The following is a 6775-nucleotide window of genomic DNA, read 5'->3' as shown; positions in this document are numbered from 1 at the left end:
GGCAGCAGCGTCATCGGCGTGCATCCCTTCTTGGAGGTGTTGCTTGGTACGCGGCGGATCGGAGCCTCGGTCTGTGGTGATTTGTGTCCGGTGGGTGCCGCGGTGGCGGGTCATCCGCGCTTTGCCGAGCTGCCGTGGTTGGCATTTGTTTCTTCTTCTTTTTCTTGGTGTGTTGTGCTGCTCGCCACAGCGTTATCTGTACTCGATGTTGGTTGCTTTGGAATACAAAGCGGGGGAAACCCTTTTTCGGTAATACATGTACGGTAAAATGAGTGAATTGACCCTCTAAAATATGTCTCTATATATATATATATATATATATATATATATATATATATATATATATATATATATATATATATAGTTGATATTGAGAAACGGAGGGAGTACTACAAAGCTTACATTCGTTGAACCTAGGCTCAATTTCTTGTATTTTATGTATTTTTTTGGAAAGGAGGATTACCCCCGGCCTCCGCGTCTGGACGATGCATACAGCCATTTTATTAATTATTCACAAAGACCTTACAAAGTAGTACATTAGGTAGTCTGAAGCCACCATCTTAGCAACAATTGTCGCTACTCCTATCCACTTGATGAAGATGCCGATAGTCTGAGCCTAATACCAAAAAGACATCGCACAAATGCCTAACATCTAAAGACAGAAGCCACATACCGGGTTTGGGGCACAAACTGGTCCGACGCACTCTCTGTGTCGTCGCCGCCATCTTCCACCAATCCATCTTCAGAACAGAAACTAATACATCGACCTTGCCAGGCCTCTTCTGCCATCAACGTCACCATAACGCCAGACAGCATCCTCCTCCTGTGCGAGTCCATCTCTGCGCATCGGACTCCGAATCTCCACAGCGCCACGCCGCCGAGATCCGCCGCCATCAATGTATAAGATGAAGTACCGCTCCACCAAAGAAGCCGTCCTCTGTTCCCCGAGCCCGTGTGTACCTCCATGAATGACGCCCCAAGGGGGAAACGACACCAGAGCGCCGCCGTCATTCGATCAACTGATCTAAGATTTCCCCTGGAGGTAGCAGAGAGTGGCCTTGAACTTCTCCACGACGATGCCTTCAAGAAGGGAACGACGCAGACAACGTCGCCACCGCCGACCTTAGCAGTAGTCAGAAGCAAGTTTTCACTCAGATCTGTTCGAAGAAACTCCATCTCTCGTGCACGGGCCGCCGCGTCCTGCGACGTCCCCGGGAGAGGGATCCCAAGATCCGCCGCCACCGGCGCCGGCACAAGGACCCACCACCCGACCGTCATCCCAGAAGGGGACGGCGCCACCACCGTGCTCGGATCCGGCATCACGCCAACGCCTTCGGCCGCCCCAATCACATCAGTGAAGGAGGATAGCCAACGCGAGCGCCGACCACCGCTTAGGATCGCCGGACGGCGCCCGAGCCCGACCACCCGAAGGAGAGCCGATCTAGGGTGGGAAACCCCAGATCCGCCGCCGCCAGCCCCGCAGCGCCGCCGGGATCCCATCGGGCCGCCACCCGAGCACGCAACTCCGCCTCCATGCTGTACGCCCAGGGACGCCGACGCATCTCTGCCAGAGAATCCTCTCGTGAAGAAAGGAGGAGGGCCCGCTGTCCGCCGTCCGCCGGGCGAGCTTCGCTCGACGGCCTCCTTCGGCGGCGGCAGGGAAGAAGAGGAGGAGGGAGGTCGAGGGCGGCGGCGGTTGGGGCGCCCGAGTCGCCCCCTGGAGGCGACGCGAGCGAGACCTGGGCTTATTCTGTTCCACGGGGCGTGCCTCCGTCAGGGCTTGTATTTTCTGTATGCAGTTACAATTCACTCCATGCCAATTCACTAACTCGGAGGTTAGCGAGGAGAGCAGGTTCGGACATTGGATGAACATGGACGCTTCTCGGCCAGTCAGTCCGCTAGTACTACGTAAGTAATCACTGTTGACTGAAAATGTCCAAAACACATTACTTGTACTCCACTACAGTCATGTACCATCAGCTCCTTCAAACCCATACCATTAAAATCGCCACAGTTCACTCACATGAGCGGTTCACTCTATGGAAATACACTTTCATCAATCAACTGTATCCTTCAAGAAAAAATTAAACCTCCATCAATCAGTCCCCAGCATCATGTTTTATCCCGGCCAAATGACTGCCAAAAATAAATAAAAAACATGCACCATCATCATCATCAAGGACCGACCAATTAATCGCCCCCACCCTACAGTTCATCCACGAATTAACTAGCTAAATATCGAAATCTTCTCATGATCTCGCCCCAGTTTCTTATTGCATGTCGCGTACGTACAATCATTGGGCCTTTAGGGTTTTTCCTTTCTTTTCTTTTCTCCTCTCTTCTTTTCTGGCGCTGCGCTGCGCTGCACTGCAGAGAATTAAAAAGAGAGGAGGAAATACAGTACTCGTATACAGTGAGTAGTCTTTTTTCTCTAGTTTCGAAGCTGTGTGTCTGTCGCCCGGAATACTGGCGACGATGATGATGCAGGCTGCAAAGGTATAAAGCGATTCCCCGAGCTGATACATTCTCGTGGTAATTCACACTTTTCTCTTTTGTGTATCTCTCGCTCTGTTTGGCCTGTGAGCTCGCTTTCTTGATAAAGCAGTGTGGCTTTGGCCTTTGGGTTCTAGCACCCGTACAGGGCACAACAGTGCTACATTGTTTTCACTGTTATTACTTCTACTGATTTGCGTCTATCCAGTACTTGTGTGGGCCCAGCTGGTTTCTTGTTTTTATATTTTCTTGAACACGGTATACACGCGGAATACAAACGCACAGACACTCACTTCTATGAACACGCACGCACAAGCTATCCTTATGAGTACCTCCGAGAGACTGAGCCGGCACATCATCTTGATATTGACGTAGTCGCCACACACGCATTCATAATTGACGGGAATGTCTCCTTCCACTGAATAAATCCAGAAAATGCAAGCATCATTGTCTAATCTTGAACTTGAACTCTGATGGGCTGAGTATACCACTGTCCTCCGAATCATCCAACCACATGTTAGTTCGCCCAGCTGGTTACTTATGTTTAGTTAACAAAGATATGCTAGCTCAGTAGTAGTCAGGATGTGATTCTTATTCTAGACGACAAGTCGTTCCCCAAGAGACACCTAGTACAATATATATGGGTACATCTCACCATATGTATACACTTGCCAAGTGTATGAAAAATCGAATTCATGGAGCTTTAAGGCCCACAAAGTCGCCACAAACGCCGATACAATCGTAACGTCACGTCACACAAAAATGATATATTTTTTTTGAAATGAGGCAGGAGATTTGGTATTTTCATTTATTAAGAGAGAATGTTTTAGACAAAGCTTGAAAAAGCGGGTAAAGGAAAAAAATACTCCCCACATTACACTACTTAAGTGGATGGTCCCGCGAGGCCCAAAAACGAAACTCCCACATTGATCTCTGCAAAGACGACCCAACAGGAACAACAGTGCTGCACAAAACTCTCGCATCACATTCTTTCTAGATATCTCAAGCAATATGCTTCATTAATAATATGAAAGCTCTTCTAGATTGAGTCCTTTTCCGAATAGTTTTGGTCATCAACCTTTAATGTAAGTCATATTACCCCACTCAATGGGCGAGATGTCATGTAAGTCAAGCCATGTTGACCTAAACTCTAATCGTGTATCGGCATTACTAGAGATGAAGCTCCCACCGACTCTTGCACTTGCCTGTAGAGGGGCCAAATGTCATAGTTGGGCCAATCCCTATGATGTAATTTATCAACATGTCCATATACTATTGTGAACAACCAAGCAAGCGAAAGATTTGTGCTTTGAATAAGCTTATACTTTCCGAACGGTTGGTTTATTGCGTTGCTGGTGAGACCCGCAAATTGTGCCTTGTGGGCCAGAGACTATCAAGTAGCTCCGTTATTAGTCAATCATATCCTATATAGCTAAGTAGTTGCTCCACACTAGCATATTTATCCCTACATGCAAATTATGTCACCTCAACATACAACCATGTATGGGAAAATGCCACCTCAACATCCAACTATGCATGCAAAAAGCTTAATGTTTGTAATTACATTAGGCTAGTTATACTCAATAATTATTTCATATAATTATACAATAACCATATTTTTTCTTTTGGTATACCCGAATGTTGATCCGAGTACCTCTATTTATGTGCACACATATCACTTCATCAAAGGCATGTGAAAAGAAATCATTTTTAGTTGATTTCCACTACTTATATTTATCTTCCATATCTAAATAATTAGCCCTCACTAACCTATTTCTCTCAACATGTAAACATACCACCCCAGCTTGCAACATGCATGGGATAAAAATTACACCTAAACATGCAGCCATGAATAAAAAAAGCGAACCTTAACACAGAAAAATGCATGAGAATTTCCATTCTATTATGCTATTTATATTTGAAAATATTTTACAACTCTAATCAAAGATAATAAATGATATATATTTTTGGTTTCAATTCTTATATTATTGCTTCAAATATTCAATTCTATAAAAACAAATCTCATTGAAATATATCACATAATATTCTCGCAACAACCTTTCGGGGTATTGATACGTCTCAAATGTCTACAATTTTTGAAGTGTTCATGCTATATACACATCATTTATATATGGTTTTGGCATAGTATCATATTATTTGTATTGGACTAACATATTAATCCATTGTCATGGCTAGTTGATGTTCTTTTTAGTGTTTTTGGACCTTGCAGAAAAGGATTTTTGGGGAGCTGTATTTTTTTTGGAGAAACCAAGATGATTCTTTTTGGAACAAGGACCCAGGGGACATGGACCCACCTCAAGAGGGTCTTCAAGGGCTCCACGCTCCCCCTGGCCGCATGGTGGGGCCGGGTGGATGTTGTGGAAGTCGATTGGGGCTCTCCTTCAGCCGCAAGAAAGCTTCAAAAGTTTCTGAATTGCCCTCAAATTTTCAGCCTAATCGGAATTACGGGTCTGCGGATATTTAAGAAACAGTAGACATGAAGTAGAAAGATCCAATCTTGGGGATGGCTCTCGCACTCGAGACCACCATAACCATGAAACCAGAGGGGAAAGCACTCCTCTAACGAGGGGAGAAGGCCAAGTAAGAAGAAGAAGGAGTGGACCCCTCCCCCCTCTCCTCTGGTGGCGCCAAAATGCCACGAGGACATCTCCGCCATCTCCATCACCATCACCAAAAACTCTTTCTCTTTTCTCATGGTGATGTGCGTGTAGTCTCCCTCCAGGTTGAGTAGTCTCTCTTCTAGTCACAATTTGTTGAGTGTTTCCTTAATGTTTTCTTAATTACTTCGCTCCTCTTGCGGCTAGTGTTTAAAGTAATTATAATAGAAACTCGATTGGCAGCGGGACGAATTGGATGTAAAAATCTTTTCCATTGACGCTATTAATAAAATGTAGGAATAGAGAAAACACACAATTAGAATGTCACGTAATCTTGAATATTTTTAGAACTGAACAATTATTTGATTGTGTACTAAAAAATAAGTAGAATTATTTTCAAGATGTCGGAGTAGTTAAAAATTCCCTAGTATAAACGAATTAAGAAGAAAAAATGTCCATTAATTTTCGAAACAGGGTTATAATTCTCTAATATTCCCATAAAAAATCTTTCGAACAAAAGGCCCGCAAAGAAGTTTGCTTTCGTGTGGCTATGGTTGTTTGGACAGGGATGACCGGGTGACATCGATCCTCGAACTGGAAATGATTATACCCTGCCTGCACCAGGTGACAAAGGATGCGGGGTCCGACGCGTCACGCAAAATTTTGGATTCTCCACGGAATCCCAGGGCGGTGCAGAACCCTGCGCCTGCGCACGCACGGACGCATGCACGCCTGCCCGCTCGGTAACCCACGCCTGGACGGTTAACTCCGTTGTACTACTGGCAGTCGTAAGCACGCCGGATCCTCTGTGCCCTACTCCGCTCTCTCTGATCCTCCCGCCGGCGATGCAACCACTATCCGAGCGCAGGCACTACTATTACCACGATTGACAGTACTTTGGTTCGATTCCATTAGCAAGTCGTGTGGATTTAATTAGCAGTCTCGCGTTTCGGCTTCTCTACGCTGCATGTGTGTATTCTATGCTTCATCCGGTGTGGCACCTTTTTTGCTGTCCGTCTGTAAGATTTTGCACGGGGTATATTCTTGGACTTGCTACCTGTAGGGGCGAGCCGGCGTATCCAGTGGTGTGTGTGTGGTGTGCCGAAGCGCAGACGATCCGGGTATACGTCGGGCCCGCCGGTCAGGGAGGCAGAGGGCACGGACAAGTAGCCATTGGTCTCACCGCTTTACGGGGACAGCGATGGCCCGACATTGACAAAGCTGACTGCGACTGGCCTCAGTTGCGGGCCCAACCGGGCCTGCCCGGGTTCAGTTTTTTGTTTGTGGGTATCAATTTTTCTAATATAAATTTTAAGAGCATCTACAACCAGTGCTCCTTCGGGAGCCTCGCAACGATCAGCGCCACTTGACGCGCTCTCAGCCATTTGCCACGTGTCGTGCTCTGGACGCTTCCTCCGGATTTTGTTTTTGTTTTTTTTTTCGCACGCGTTTTCAGCTTTTTAAACAGTTTTTTCTGGTTTTTCAACGTTTTGGTTTTTCCCCGGTCTTCCTTAGCTTTTCGATCAAAAAAATTTCGAATTTTTTTTGCGTGAAAAAACGCGTTTTCTTTATTTTTCTTTCGCGAAAGTCTCGGTTTTTTTTCACGAGAGGCACGGTTGTGCTTTAGTGAGAGTCACGGCCGTGCCTTTCGGAAACAAAAAAAC

This window comes from Aegilops tauschii, chromosome 3, assembly GCF_002575655.3.
Source record: "Aegilops tauschii subsp. strangulata cultivar AL8/78 chromosome 3, Aet v6.0, whole genome shotgun sequence".
In the NCBI taxonomy this organism is placed as follows: Eukaryota; Viridiplantae; Streptophyta; class Magnoliopsida; order Poales; family Poaceae; genus Aegilops; species Aegilops tauschii.
The sequence above is the reverse complement of the archived record's forward strand: the minus strand, read 5'-3'. Positions refer to the sequence as shown.